At 45.0% G+C, this 16,018-nt stretch overlaps 1 pseudogene; it reads left to right on the forward strand.

Moving 5' to 3' along the window:
- The first annotated feature begins 1,700 nt into the window (after window positions 1-1,700).
- LOC109472082 lies at window positions 1,701-8,510 on the forward strand (annotated as a pseudogene).
- Window positions 8,511-16,018: the final 7,508 nt, after the last annotated feature.

The following is a 16,018-nucleotide window of genomic DNA, read 5'->3' on the forward strand; positions in this document are numbered from 1 at the left end:
GTCGGCTTCTCTCTTCAGTAGCTGAACCAGCAGGTACCGTACAGCGGCAGGTGGAGACGGCTGGCCTTCTGCTTGAGGCGCCGATGCCAGCCCTCGGTGTCGTTGTTGGTCCGCACCGGCTCCATGTACACGACCCACTCACTCACCTCACAGACCGTGCTTTCCAGCCAGTAGGGCCTGATGTACAGGGGTGCCAGAGTATACAGTGCAATTTTACTAGTATACAGTGCAATTTTACGGAATACAGTGCAATTGTATTAGAATACAGTGCAATTTTACGGAATACAGTGCAATTTTTTTACTAATTACGTTGAATCACGTGACTTGGACCCGGCGTTCCCTGCTTTCTCAGTTTCAAAATGGCGGACGCCGCTGACTCACATATTTCTGTCTTTCTCGAGCGAATTCGAAATGATTCCTGTGTAGTAACATGCCCTGTGTGTAGTATGTAGTGATTTTACTAAAGGTCTATCTATAAGAAAGGTCCAAATTCGCTTGTGAAACACAGAAAGACGTGAGTACACTCCGTCAGCGGCGTCCCTGGAAAGCCGGGCCCAGGTTACGTCATAACAACGTCATAAGTAAAATTGCACTGTATTCCGTAAAATTGCACTGTATACTAATACGATTGCACAGTATTCCGTAAAATTGCACTGTATACTAGTAAACTTGCACTGTATACTCTGGCACCCCTGATGTAGGTTGTCAGCCGGTCGATCCTCTCGTCGTGAGCGTTGGCGGCGTCCTGACACAGTGCGTGAAGGTGGAGCGCACGTGCTCATGTGGCAGCATCAGTAGACCCAGGAAGTTGCGCAGCAGTCTGTAGACGCCCTCCCGCCGGTGGGACGCCTCTTGAAGTCCTGAAAATAGAAAATGCGCCAAATTTATGTTTATAACACAGGTCACACTACTGATGACATGATAGGGCCACTCTGAAAAGCAGTGCTATGACACTGAGTAGTGCCACCCTGGTAAAAGAATACAGAAATAATAATAATAATAATGTGAAAGTATAAAGGGTTTATAAATCGGGGTTTATAATACGGGCCATACTATGAATCAATCATCGAAAGATATAAACAGTGGAAAATATCTCTGAGCCAATATACTGGGACCAACACAGTGAAGTTGATCTACAAATACAGCAACTTGGAATTTTTAATATTTCTGTACCTTTAGAGAAACTGACATCTAAGACATTATGTAATCAGATAAAAGCAAAAGAAGTAAGACAAAGTAGATGTATTGATGACTGGAGTGAACGACTTAATGTTACACCTTTGGATAAGAAATTGATATGGAAAAGTAAAGTAAATATTAAAGAAAACAAATTGAAAGAATTCAATTTCAAACTTTTGCATAATATCCTTCCCTGTAAAGTGAAACTGAACAAATGGCAAATTAGGAATCAAGCAGGTGAAGTACAATGTATATACTATATAGTCCAATGTACACACTATGTAATGTTAAGGAAACATACATGCATATGTTTGTAAATTGCAAAAGGCTGGGTAACTACTGGGAAAAAGTCGAAAATAGATTGAATCACCATGGCACTAGCGTTAAGATAAACAAATTGTCAATATTTTTTGACCTCATCCACAACCTGACTTGCTGACTTGAATAGGTTGTCCACCGCCCTCTGCCGTACACTGGCCTGAATCTGGTGGTTGGCCGCGGTGTTCATTGTCGGTGGATGGATGTGTCTGGCCAAGACCTGGTATTATGACGGGACGTTCTTCGTCGTGCTACCGCCCTGCTGCTCACGCAGCTCTTCGGTGTGCACGCGTTCATCCGGCAAGACAGAGACTACAAGCAAGTCCCCCTCGTCCTGATGAGCCGGAGAGAGAAGGAAGACTACACAGAGGTAGTGTAGGATTTACTTCAAAACAAATGCTTATTTTCGTGGATTTTGTAGGATTTGCCTCATTGTTTGTTTTTGTAAAACTGTACTGTCGGGCGCCATGTCTTGGCAATTTATAATTTATGGCACATCTGCTCCTCCAGGACGCGGAGGTTCCATCATCCAATTCGCACCTTATCGTTCTTATTGTCGTTTTTCCTTCCTTTGAGCCCTAGCGATGCCGCGGACACGGCGTAGCAAACGCTCAACGGGGAACGTGACAGGAGAGCACCCGCCACCACCACCACCTCCGCCGACTGACATCCAGACCCTCCAACGGCAGCTGGCGGAGCTCACATCGGCTACCCATACCATCCAGCGGAACCTCGCCGCCATCGTGCCCCAGGCAGCACCTGGCGCCCAGCCTCCTTCCTCGCTGCAGGCGCTCAGCACCTCCACATCTGGCCACCCCACCCTGCCACCGACTCACCTGGACACCATCCCAGGAAATCCAGCTGACGCCCTCGCGTCGTCTGTACTAGGTAACGTAAAAAAAAAGAAAGAAAGACTAAAATGTATAAAAAAATATGGAACGCTTCGCGAATTTGCGTGTCATCCTAGCGCTACTTTCTCCCGTGTGTCTCCAAATTTTGGAACATTTGGAACAATTGTAACATTTGGACCCCATTGGTCAGAAGTGGGGGGAGACGGACCAATCACGTGCACGGTGGGCACAGAACCAGATTCAAGATGGCGGCCAGTTTGTAGTTCGGCGGACAGTCTTTATTCCGGCGGTTTGGTGAGTATTTTCTTGAAATTCTACCGTATGTGTGACGTACATCGATTGTTAAGGGTACGTAACAGATAAACAAACAACTGTGTCGAATATCTTACGGGATTTGGTGTCAATTTGAGCAGGGGGAAAGAATCGAACCGACTTTTATGTGGACGCAGCGGTCAGGCTATTATTAATATACTGTATATACATTATGCGTTTCAATTCATAGAATTTCTGGTCAGAGAATTGCTTTATTCTTAACTGAGCTCTTTCTCTATGAAATGTTGTGATGAGCTCAAGATATATAACTGTAATATTACACTTAACACCCACGTAGCATAATTTCTAGATGCTATTAAATAGTGAAATATGTCTGCATTATTGTCACAGACCTGTTTATGAAGTATATGCCACAGACCTGTTTATGAAGTATATGCCACAGACCTGTTTATGAAGTATTAGAAGTAGTTCATGCTTATTATTATATTTTTCCAGTACACGCCACAGTTTCAATATCATGCCAAAACTCGGGCCAACTGCCAAGGAGTGGCGAGAAAGGTTCCAGCAGTATGCTGATGGCACCTTCAAGTTCAGCAAGGGCCAGAAACCAAGGCGGGGCACAGAATGGGACAAACTGCTGAAGAGGATTGATGCTTGTCCCAAGCAAACCAACAGAAGTTCCAGCTGTGACGTCATGGGAAGGTAGCCTCCTTCGCAGTCTTGTTGGGCGTCGGCGTTATTTTTTCTCTGAGCGACGCGAGTAATATGCGGCCACGAGGGACGATTTGCTGCCGAGAGAGTTTTTGCCACGGAGAGGTTTCGCGCTCCACACTTGTGTATATACATTTTACCTTTTTAAACAACGCATAACAAGAAGTCATGTCTGTTTAAGGTGATGACTTCCACGTTCCACAGTTCGAGCAACTGAAGGACCTGGCGAAGGACTTTGTGGAAAACCTGGCCACAAGACCCTTCTCACAGCAGGTGGACGATGAGTTGTACAAGTTTAACCACCGACTGCTGTTCCACCTGCTGTTGTACACAGACCTGAGACAGTGCATCAGGTAAAATGTTTTTTATCTGGATAGGTCACTTTATAAATCCATCACTGGTGTTATCTATACCAATCAAAATCTTCTAATTACAGTGGAAAAATTAGAGCATGTGATTAACTATCATAGAATCCATAGAATGATATTTACAAAATAGTTACAGACATATTTACAGGAGATAAAGACAATACTTCATGTTCCACATGTAGGAATGTCTGTTTAGAAAGAGGGCATTTCCAAATGCTACAAATTCTAATGCATGTGAATGCTGTTTTTAATGGAAACATTTTGTGTTTTGTCAGAAATGGGAATGGGACAGCCATTGTGGAACACTGGAAGTTGTGGTTTCCACTCTTCCTAGGAACAGGAAGAGGGAACTGCAGCTACGAGTGTGTGAATCTCATAGCCAACCTTCAGGCTGACTGGTCAGAGAGGACAGCATATGTAGCGACTACAAACCGGACTGTCAACCTGCATGGCAAGTCGGCCACGGAAAGCCAGTCGACATGCTGGTGGAGCATTACAACAGCTTGAACAACATTTTTCAAATACATGTACTTCAAAAAAATGACAAGTTATTGCCAGCTAATGTTTTAGTTCTTAATTTTGAAGTGAATCTTCATTTGGAGAATCCAAAAGGGGCATGTTCACTGCCTGCGCATGCAGGACCCGGCAGGTGTTCAACTGTATGTCCAGACAGGGTCTCTGATGAAGGGAGGAGTAACACTGCCACTCTTCAGGTGTGCCAGGGGGTCAACATCCTTGGAGTCGTTCCACCTGCACCAGAACAGATTCATTCCAGGTGGATAAGTCTTGCATATTATTCCTCTTGAAATTTTAAGCAATCATTTAATTTCTTACTTGTGGCATTTGTAAAAATGCCTTTCGGTTCATATTGTGGATTTATGTTTTTAAACTGTTTACCAGGTACCAGCGCAAGCGACCTGCACTTCCAAGCCTATCTACGTGAAGGTCTGACTCGCTGGAATGAAGACAGGGCGGCAGCGGCAGTGTCTGGTAGGCCGGAGCATCGCATGTACAACAGAGGGATGTGGGAATCCCTGAACCAGCTGAGCAATTCTGTTCTTGGCAAACAACAGATGCAGCCAGTGAGACAGATTGGCAAATACACAGGTATGTATGAAAATATACTATGTTAACATTGACTTCATTTCTGTTGTAGTTCAGTTCAGTAAGACTTTTTGTTAAAATAGTAACTTGCAAAAGGGCTGTTCATATGTGGTTATCAATTTATTTCAAACTTGGTATTTCTTTGTTCTGTTTTCATTAGGAGAGCTGATTGGCGTGGAGTACCTGTTCAGCCAAACAGGCAAGGTGCTACAAGATGACAACCCTGATGACTCCAACAACCCTGATGACTCCCGGGATCCTGATAACGGGCCGTTCTGTGATGGGGACAACACAGATGAGGGTTTTGTAGAGGAGGTGGAGGACAGCACCGTAGCTACAGCAGCTGTTGTTTTCACTGGTAAGTAGAGCCACATAGCTTTATGCCTTCATCTCAACGGTGAATCCTTGATGTTTTCAATTTGTCACTAAGTATTCTAATTTCATATGACTTTTGATTGTTATTTCAATCTGTACATAATTTGCATTGTACATAGTCTGTACATGATTTCCAAGCCACTACTCCTCTCTTGTTAAATATGTTAACAATTTTATTTGTGTGAATGGAGCAGGCTGTAACTAATACTAACAAATGTAGCATCACTTCATCTTAGTGCTTTTTTAATGTCTTTCTTCATCTTGCACCACACCGCCAAGCAGAAGTGTGGAGAGAGGCCCAGGACAGAGTCAACAACTTCCCAGCAGAAGTGCGGAGGGAGAACCAGGACAGAGTCAACAACCTCCCAGCAGATGTGTGGAGAGAGGCCTAGGACAGAGTCAACAACCTCCCAGCAGACGTGTGGAGAGAGGCCTAGGACAAAGTCAACAACCTCCCAGCAGACGTGTGGAGAGAGGCCTAGGACAGAGTCAACAACCTCCCAGCAGACGTGTGGAGAGAAGCCCAGGACAGAGTCAACAACCTCCCAGTGAGGAGATGGGTAAGGGGTTATTTCATAACTTTTGATTGTTATTTCCAAATCTGCATAATTTGCAAGCCCTACTCCTCTGTTGTTTAATGTATGTCAGCAATTTTATTTATGTGAAGGGAGCGGGGTGTATCTTACTAAGAAATGTGTGCTTTTTTAATGTCTTTCTCCAGCTTGCACCACACCGCCCAGCTCCAGTGAGTCTTCAGTATGCCCTGACAGGGGTCTGAGAAGGTTGATGCCTTGGCATCCTTCCTCGTCTCACTGTGCGACAGAGAGGGGCCACTGAACAACACACAGGCAGACAGGATTGCTGAACTGTGGAGAAACCTTCTGCCTTATGACCAACAACCAACTGCCTTCGCACCGCGGTACACGACCAAACAAAAAGGGAGGTTCAAGGCCTGGAAGTCTGCGTTGAGTGTATGAGTGCTGGTTACTGTCAAACTTGAAAACATTGTGTGCCCATTGAGTCAATCACAAAACTGATAACTGTTCTTAGTAGGCATGATACATTCTGTATTATTTTCTTAGATTAATTTTTAAACAAGTGACTTGTTTAGCTGAAAGACCAGAGGCAGATTTTACCACTTAACATCTTTTGCTGACCTTTTAATTATTCCCTTTCCCAGGTGTTTCCTCGGCAGCCTGAATGGACCAGCCCAGTGGCCGGACTGCAACCGGTATGTGGAGGCAGTGGTGTCCAAGCTGTGTGATCGTCACCCCACGCCTGTCCAGGCCAAAGGAAGGACAACTCTGCGCTGGACATTAGTTTGTAGAGATTACAAGTCCATCAAGGACCGAGTGATGTCTAGTGCCAAAGTGTTAGCTTTAACAAACATACAGTTGTTTGACATAAATCAGCATACCTTGTTGCAGTGGTACAACAAGCGTGAGAAGAGACGGGAGAGGGAGATGCTTCAGCAGGGAATCAGACTGGCCCCACCAACTACTACTCCTCCTGACCCTTTACCCCCTGCTAAAACCTTGCCAGAGGCACTGCCCCAGGTTAGCATACAGCCCCTGACATTCAGTTTTCCAGTGAACACTACTGGACAGGCCCAAATTGGCCGTGGTAATCCCCCCCCCCCCACACACACTTTCAGGGCCTACAACTGTACATGTGTCACAGCCAGTAATTTTTCCTGCTGGGTTTCTCCCTCCCCCACAGTATCCTGCTACTATGCCATCTCAATCACCTGCCCCTTCAACAAGTATGGGGAACAGAAGTAGGTACTACTATTTAAAACGTAAGCAAAGAGAGGAGGATAGGGGTATGCCAGTCACATTCTACAATCGTCAGATAGATGCAATCATATGTAGGAAGTGTAGTTTGCCAAGAAATGATGGCGGGCATAAACAGTACTTTGGCAACTGGTTCTGTCCAGCCACTGAAACTAAGACGTATGAAGAGTGGAAGGCCGAACTACAGGGTAAGGGATATGGTCAAAAAAAGTAATTTATTTTCTATGCATTGTACAACTTGCATTTTTTTTATCCAGAGGGAAACTTGTAAATTAAGTATGCGTACTGGGTACTGACACTTGTATGTCTACTAGGTACTGTATGTCTACTAGGTACTGAAGCTTTGGGGCGGTGAGAGCCGTCTTCCCTACGTGCAGCAGGAAGGGCTGTGCATTTTATCTGACACAGGCAAGATCCAGAGGATCGGTGTGTACATGACATGTTTAATGTCTTGTATTTCGAATGTCAAAATTAAGTAATCTTTTTAATGTTTGGAATTTATGCACAGATGTACTAGTATTTCGAATGGCAACTCTATTAAAAGTATAATTTTTCATCTCGTATTTTAGGACTCCAGCCGGCCTATTACGAGAAGGCGGGGGCGTACAAGCTGATGAGGAAGCTCATGGTACTACATTTATTGCCGGCGGAGCACATCCGGCGTGCCTTCGAGAAGCTATAGCTGACTGTCAACCCCTTGATCGCCGAACTGACAGCCTACATGGAGCAGGAGTGGTTGAACAACAGCGTGTGGAGCGTGGAGGAATGGTCAGTGGACTTTCTGCCTGTGCGCACCAACAATGCTACCGAAGGGTATCATACTCGCCTTAACAAGAAGGCGCAGCACAGTCTGCCCTTCTACCTGCTGGTGGACCTTCTACACGAGGAGTCCCGGTATGTCAAGCTGGTGAGCATGCAGACTGACGCGCTACAAGCACAAGCCCTACCGGGTACTGGAGAGCCGCCTGTTTGAGTTGTGAGAGGAGTACGGCAGGGGAGAGAGGTCGACTTCATCGTCCACAACTGATTGAATGTATGCACAATGTATTAATTGCTTTTTAATGTATATTTCATGCTTCTTGCGCGCTGTGTCGCGCATGTATGGGCCGGTCCACAACTGATAGAATGTATGCAAAATGTATGAACAATGTATTTTTTTTTTGCTTTTTAATGTATATTTCATGCTTTTGTGGCGATGACTTGTATCTTTACTATAATACAAGTTTTTTCCGTCCACATATATAATGTTTTAGATTTATTGATCTGCACATGCACACAAATCAGGGCAGCTTTCATCTTGATGTCTACAATGCAGTCATACTGTACGTATTGATCAATGTTAGCTCAAATACCCCAATTCTGTCTGTCTGTTAATCGTTGATGGGAATAGGATTCTATTTATGAAGATACACAAGATATATCAGCATGTTCTTCTCCCCTGCAGGAATGGCTGCTGATGTCAACATGCCACGAGCCAGGACAGACACACCGCACATGAGCCCCCCGACCTGTAGGAATGGCTGCTTATGACACACCGCACACGAGATGCAGCTAGGGTACAGACCTAGAATGCCCACTGCACATTATGATACGCACTACCGGTACCCCCGGTACAGTTACTAAAGAGAGCATAGAGTACATGACGTGGACACGGGAAAGTAGGAACAAATTTGGACACACACAAAACTAGTTCTTTGTTCAAAATTCATGTTTTTGGTTTGTTTCTTGTGTTGCTGTGTGTCCAGGTTTGTTCCTGTTGGCCGTTTACCAAGTTTGCTGATATATATGAGGGAGAGGGAAGATCGTTTTGCAGTGGGGGTATTAGCCTGGGGCTGTTGGAGAGGAAGAGAGATGGTATGGAAATCGTCCTGTTCAAGGGGGTTGATGGCACTGTAGTTGCCGAGGAGGAGAAAGGTGCACATATCAAAGAGTCTGGGAGAACATACCACCAAACTATCAGACATGTCAACTGCCAACAAGACATGTCAAGTTTTGATTCCATCAAGCAGATCGTCAAACAAATGCATATTATGTGCACAAAGTATGCGAGTTAACTACGTGGGAGTCAGACATAAGAGCAACATGGATCCAGACCTATCACATTGCTCAAAAGTTCCTAACTAAAACCACACAAAACATCAAAACCTCAGCAAGGACGAGAGGAATAGGTTGTGCCTGTCAAAACAAACACTTGAGGGGCTAAGAATCAAAGATATATGTGTGTAATAATTGTACATGTAGCTTACTGTAAATAGAGGATGAAAGCTCCTTGGTCAAACGGTGACAGCATGATCCGCTACTCAGATTCTTACCCCCTACATGGACAGCCAGCGGAGTCAGCTCGGGCACGCCGCCGACCATCCCGGGCTTCCATCTTTGCTGTCTTTAAAGCTCACCGCAACCCGGCCCTGCTGCACAAGCTAATAGAGAAGCACATTCTCCCCGTCTACGTCCCAGCCAGCTGCACCGGGGAGCTGCAAAACCTCTGGACGTCGACGCGGGGATCATCGACCTGCTTAAGCGAGACCTGAAGGCCAGCTTCCTCAAGTTCTATGCCAAGAGCTTCGCCAGGGAGAGGAATTCGAAGGAGGGCCCTGAAGTCGCTAACCGTCAAGGTGGACTTGACAACACTCAAGCCGCTCCAGGTCATGTCCATAGTGAGAGACTGAGTAAGAAGTTGCGCTACTATATTATGTAAACTTAAGATGCCTGCCTTCGCAGCAGCATACATTTTGGTACGAAAACGCAAGAGCTGCAAGACCTGCATTAAAAAAAAGGGTAAAAGTCCGAAAATCCTTGGACAAGTATCACAATGTCCTTGATGTATCTTTTTACAGCTAACTTGCATGTTTTGATCAATGTCCATATTTTGATACATACAGTATACAGTATCTTGCTTTGTAAAATTGATTTCATCTCATCTTTCCTGAGAAAATCCTTGAACAAGTATGTCTTTGCCTCTGCGAATATTTGTACGGCTTGCTTGCGTGTTTGATGTACTGTAGAATCTTGCTGTGTAAAATTGATTGCATCTTAATGATTCTTATCATTCATTTGTTCTTTCACAATCTCTGCTCTTGAGTTTTGATGAAAACCGGCATCCCATGATCGAGAAGGCACGCCGTTAAAGTTTGGAACTTTGATAAAGTAACTGTACCTTGATCTAGACTGTTTTAGAATTTATAGACTGAAGATCACATGTAGATATTATCTGATGTACTAGTAGTGTGTGAACTGTAGTCACATTTCATCGTACATAGTACTTGTAACATTTGTGAATCTTGTCAACGTTTGTAAACAAAGACGACCGCCATGTTTTCCTTTGTTCTGTGAACGCTAGAGTCTGATCTTCCCCGTACACTTGTATCCCCGATCTTGATGCTTTGGTCCTCACCCCACCGGCACCACCGACTAGTGCGACCCTCGAGGACCGCTTCTTCAGGAAGCCGCCGACCCAGCCAGCCCAGGCCGGCCCCTCTCGGCTATCCACAAGAACACAGACTCCATCATGGCTGTCCTGTCGCGCATGGAACGGAAACTGGCGGCTGCTGACCTGCGATTGGAGGCCTTGCAGTCGGAGGTCCGGGCTTCCCGACAGACGCCCAGTATACGAAGCGAACCTGGGCCCGAGAAGGGAACAAGAAGAACCATGTGTCTGTCCAGTTTGTAAATAGACAGGAAACTTAGTTCTCTCCGGAGTTTACGAAGAAGAGAATCGTTGTACTGTGGCTGTGCCAAGTCAAAGAATCCTGCCGAACCCGAGGTGAGCGAGTTTCACTTGTTACAATTGGTGTCAGAAGTGGGATTCAAGTTCTAACAACGGCAAGTCTCGAGGCACAAACGCAGAGATCAAACTCGTCAAGTTTTCGGGAAGAAATGCAGACTTCAACGCGTGGTACTCACAGTTCAATAGGATGGCAAGGCTACAGGATTCGAAGCCTGACAAGTTGACAACTACCCGTTTTACCTTATGTTACACCGGCTTAGAATACGCGGAGAGCTTGGGCGACGTCGTAACCGGTAATTTGGTGGGGTTACACAAAGCACTGCCCGACAAGTTCGGGGTGGCAGAGCCCTCGCGGGCGTCATTCGTTAAGTAGAGGAGCTCAAGCTGGACCTGGCGTTCTTGCAGGAGGAGCAGGGCGCCACCGGAGTTCTGCCACGGGAAGTCAAAATTTAACAGATCCTGTTCCATCAGAAGTTGGAAGCCATCCGACCGAGTCTTCCCTCATTTGTTCCACGGAACTTTTTTTAACTTAAAAGTTAGCAGCCTCAGCGATGGAGACACTATCAAGACATGACAGACAGAACACCATGTACCATATGCTTTCGGTACAAGTAGAGATGATGGTAGTGGCCCCCGCAAAGTACTCAGTATAGGCATGAGATAAGTTAAATCTTAAGCAGACTGGAAGCAGCAATGAGAAATCTTGCCCTCATCATTATCAGTTTCACAGTATTAGCTACCATGAAGCAGCCTTCTCCATATCACTATGGGTACTTGGAACAAGTTTTAATAGCTTGCAGGCATCTACAGGATGATATAGAACAGATGCATTCATTTTATGCCAAGAAAGGAGAGGATGTTTACTCATACAGGTACAGAGTTTCCCAGGACTACAGCAGGGGAAGATCACGGAAGCACATAACCGAGCAACAGATCTCATACCTGCGTGAACTAGGGTTTGCATGGCTTAAGATTGCGGAACAGTTAGGGGTCTCGTTTAGCACATTGAAAAGGAGACAGAGGGAGTTTGCATGGGTGGGACGAGACAACTATAAAGACATCACAGAGGAAGACTTGGACCGGACTGTTGTTGGTCTAAAAAGACTATTGCCCAACCATGGACAGAACTATCTTTGGGGTCTACTTAAGTCTCAAGGAATATATGTGACCAGGCAAACACTTCGGGACTCCATTCACAGGGTTGATCCCATCAATACAGCTTTGCGGTGGTTTCTGACGACCTCTCGTGTATCATATTATGTACCTTATCCTAATGCTCTGTGGCATATTGACAACCATATGAAACCGCACAATCCTAGACAGTTGTATATTTTCTGAAGGTGTAGGTGAACGGTTCGGTTTTAGGGTTGGGTGGTAGGGTTGTGAGGCCGTTTTCGACGTTTAAATAGATACTCTTATTAATATTGCAATATGGCCGGGGCGGCGCCGTACTTCGCTCCTTTCGACAGGAGAGTCGCAAAGTTTAATGGCCCACCCCCTGTTCCCCAAATGACCTGACTGTGCGGGAATTCATCCAGGAGATGCGGTCGGTGTTTCGGCTATGTAACGTTCAAGATGACGCTCGAGAGACTGTTCCAGGCACTTTTAGCCTGTTTTGATGACATGACTAGCCACAGGGATTACCTGGGGCAGTTTTACGCCAGAGACCAACGTAGGGGGGGGAAATATCAGGGAGTTCGCTCTGTCTCTTTAAAAGAGCTCTTGAACAAAGCTGAAGAGAGGGCCCAACCGCCGGCCGCCGAGGGCGCGGCCGCCGCTGCAGTCGAGTCGAGTGACTGTACACAACTTCGCTAGTGCATACAATTATAGGGTATTTGGGGTATCCATGAAGAAAGTAGACAGTGTGATAACTACAGTTTTAAGCAAACTAGCTGGAAAAACAGTAGATCACCTTCCAAGCCAGGGCCTTAAGTCCAGACTTATTGTTGAGGCTAGAATTCTGGCCCAGCGGCAGGTTGCAGAAGCCATAATTGCAGGAGCTGATGACACAGAAAGGGGAAACTGTCTACACCAAGATGGAACATCTTAGTTCTTAAAAAAAATACCGAACTTTTGATGTGACACTTCCATTTGGAAAAACGTTAACAATGTCAATGTAGAACAGCGTTCTCAGAGTCTTGTCAGGAGCTAGCAACTGCCGATAACGACTTGAAATATCTTCCAGAATACAGGTTTTGCCGGTCCACACACTGCAGCACTATTGACTGCAGCAGCAGGGGTAATAAGTCCCTGGCCCGTACCCCTTTCGCTTGCAGCGGTAAGACATTATCTGTAAACTTGTGAAATAAATCTGCATGCAATGTCATTAACTGTTGACAACTCATTGACATCACCAAAATGTCCACACTAAGGTACTCTTTTTCACATTAATGACCTTTACTCAGGCGAGAGATATCTGCAGAAGACAGCAGAGGCCGCTTGTCATCATTTTTGGGATGACAGACACTGCAGCTGGAACAAGGTATTAGTTCAAATTATTTTGCAGTCTAGGTATCAGAGGTTAATGAGTGGAATCAAGCCAGATTACACTAGTAGTAACGAACTCCAAGAACGAAGGAATTGTGCATTTCTGCTTACCATTGTAATTTTTTTGCAGTCTTGACAGGTACACCAGGGACGATAGGTTCTTGAACCTAATAAGTCAAACGGCAGCAGGCACAGGGAGTCCTGCACTCTTTATACACATTATACCTATTACATGGTAGGTCCCATTAGGCCATACAGACCCAGGATGTATGGACGTGGACGTGCACGCAGGAGATTTTTCTTTTCAAGGTAGGATATTTTAAACGATTTCTGATATTAACCCTCAACCTATTTACCAGCCCAGGAGGGAACCATACATGTATCTGCAGGGAACCAACCATCCACACAGAGCCGGAGCGACTGGAGCGGGCCTTTCAGAAGGTCATCGAGACAGCCTCGAGCACGAAAGCAAAGGAATACTACGAGGGGGTTCGGCATGGCCGACCATGGTTTTGAGAAGACGTGTACCCAGTGTCGTAACAAGATCGTAACATAATCTCACTAGGAAGTATCGGGTTGTGTGTGACCACAACCGAAAGAGCGGCAACAACAGGTCCACCATGCCGTTCTTCGATAAGCTGGACGCGATTCTACATGACCATCCGAGCTCCCGCCCTGTGAGCGTCCTCGACTCCGCAAGCCAAGACTCGTCCGGCTCCGACGAAGAATGTGACGTTTAAAATGGCGTTTTAAGTTCCTGCAAGTATTTATCAGCACCAGGTTTTCAAACCACACACCATGGACAGCGGAGCATACAATACACATGGACTTTTATCAATTTACGTAAGGCTCCAGAGAGTAAGCAGCGACCTGAGAAACATCGCCATGCTGGAAACAAGGAGATCCATTGAGATTGACGTACAAATTATCACTATGATTGTATGTAATGCACGGATCAGGCGGTGGTGAAGCCCTCCCACGTGACCGCGCCGGCCAATCAGAACGCGGTGTTTTGCAAAACTTTCCTTCAGGCAGCGTTTTTTCTTTCCCAGAATCTCGTTCGATTTCTCTAAAATGGGATAATTTTAAAAGATCAAATATGTAAAAAGTTAACGGTACACATTGAAGAAAAAAGTTTAACTTCAAAATTCTGCACCAAATTTTGCCATGTAAATCTTAACTGAATACATGGAACGTAGAAGATCGATCAGACAGGTAAAACTATACTGTGGAATATGTAACGTTCTGGAGACATACATGTATGTACACATGTTTATAGAATGCAAAAGACGTGAGAATTTTTGGCAGAAGACAATTTACTGTTTCAGATGGGGATTAGTTGGACTTGGAGATTCTCAACTTGACATTGGTATGGAGCTGGAAGACGATGCCGTTGTCGGTATGTACTTTTAGACGTGTACACGTGTGTTTTCTATTGTGCTTTTCGTTTTGATGCCTAAACCTTATGTAGAAAAATAGACCACGATGTGTCTGACATTCTCTTTAAATTTATGTCATAAATATTACAACCTAATTGATGTTGCCTAACTTCATTTACATCGCAAAAAAAGACCCAACTGATTTTCTATTCCTAATGCATAGTCTGGTATGGTCCGCACGCAGTGTGCCTTCAGTTGGCACGGATGACACAAAAATGCCAGTACCTGACTGTGTGCCCATTTCACCCATGGCCGTAAGTCAATCTATAATAGCCCTTTATGTTGCTGATGCAATTTGCAATTGAACACTAAACACGTAAAGAACCATATTAATTGTAGCCTCAGGATAAATCAAATGCATTTCAACTGATAAAGTCGTTCAATTCTTGAACTACATACTGTAATTTCTATTTAAAATGCTGTTAGTGCAAACTGCACGCTAATAATAAACATTTATTGTTGATGCCTTTGGTTCAGGTGGTGGATATCTGCAGGCAGCAGAGACGGCCATGGGTGGTGGCAATTGAAGACATAACCAGCTTTGTCAACAAGGTTATTGACCTTACAGTTATCAGTCTGCAGAAGTTTGCAGTGTGATTAAGTACAGGTATTTTTCTTCAACCTAGACAGTTGTTTAAAAAGGACACAGTTGACAGAAGTTGCAGTTTTACAGCCCAGATTCTATCCTAGTGGATGATGTAGGCAAAAGCTGAAGCCAGGAGTATGGCCGCTGCAACCATCAAGAGTTGTCTCACTTTGAGAGTGAAGTCTTTGTTTCATAATTACTTGTCTGGCCACAGCTGATTGTTGTAAATTTACTCTATCTGAACAAGTTTATTGCAAATGCATTTCTTAATTGGAAGTACACGTGATGTAGATATGGCCATGTCTAGGCACATTTCGTTTTTGAAAGATGGGAACTTGGAGGCCATTTGCTGCGTCAAAGTAGATGTTTCCTGTGTCCGGAGGACGCAACCTTGAAGGAAAGTAGCTTGGAGGAACACCTCAACAAACAGCATCTGAAATACGCAGTGTCTCTTTCCAACGATGAGTTACGATTTTTCATCCTCATCCTTTCATACCTTTAACAAACTTTTACTGAGTCGATGTGAACATAAACTGAGGACGGTGTTCGCCTGTCCCTTGACAGGATGAATGGAGCGGGCACGTCAGCAGCGACCGAACAGCAAGACCATCTTACATAAAATGGCGAACGTCACGTTTTATGTTCACAAGATCAAAGACCACCCCATCGGTGCCCCCGGAACAGTTTCAGACTACATCGTAAAGAGTGGATCGATCATCAGTCTACTAGGCGATAGAAACCGCGGCCGTGTTTGTCTACTTTATGTAAAAAAAAAAAAGAGTTCTCTTAACCATACATACGTTTCAA

This window comes from Branchiostoma belcheri, unplaced genomic scaffold (assembly GCF_001625305.1).
Source record: "Branchiostoma belcheri isolate BF01 breed outbred unplaced genomic scaffold, Haploidv18h27 scaffold266, whole genome shotgun sequence".
NCBI classification, from domain to species: domain Eukaryota; kingdom Metazoa; phylum Chordata; class Leptocardii; order Amphioxiformes; family Branchiostomatidae; genus Branchiostoma; species Branchiostoma belcheri.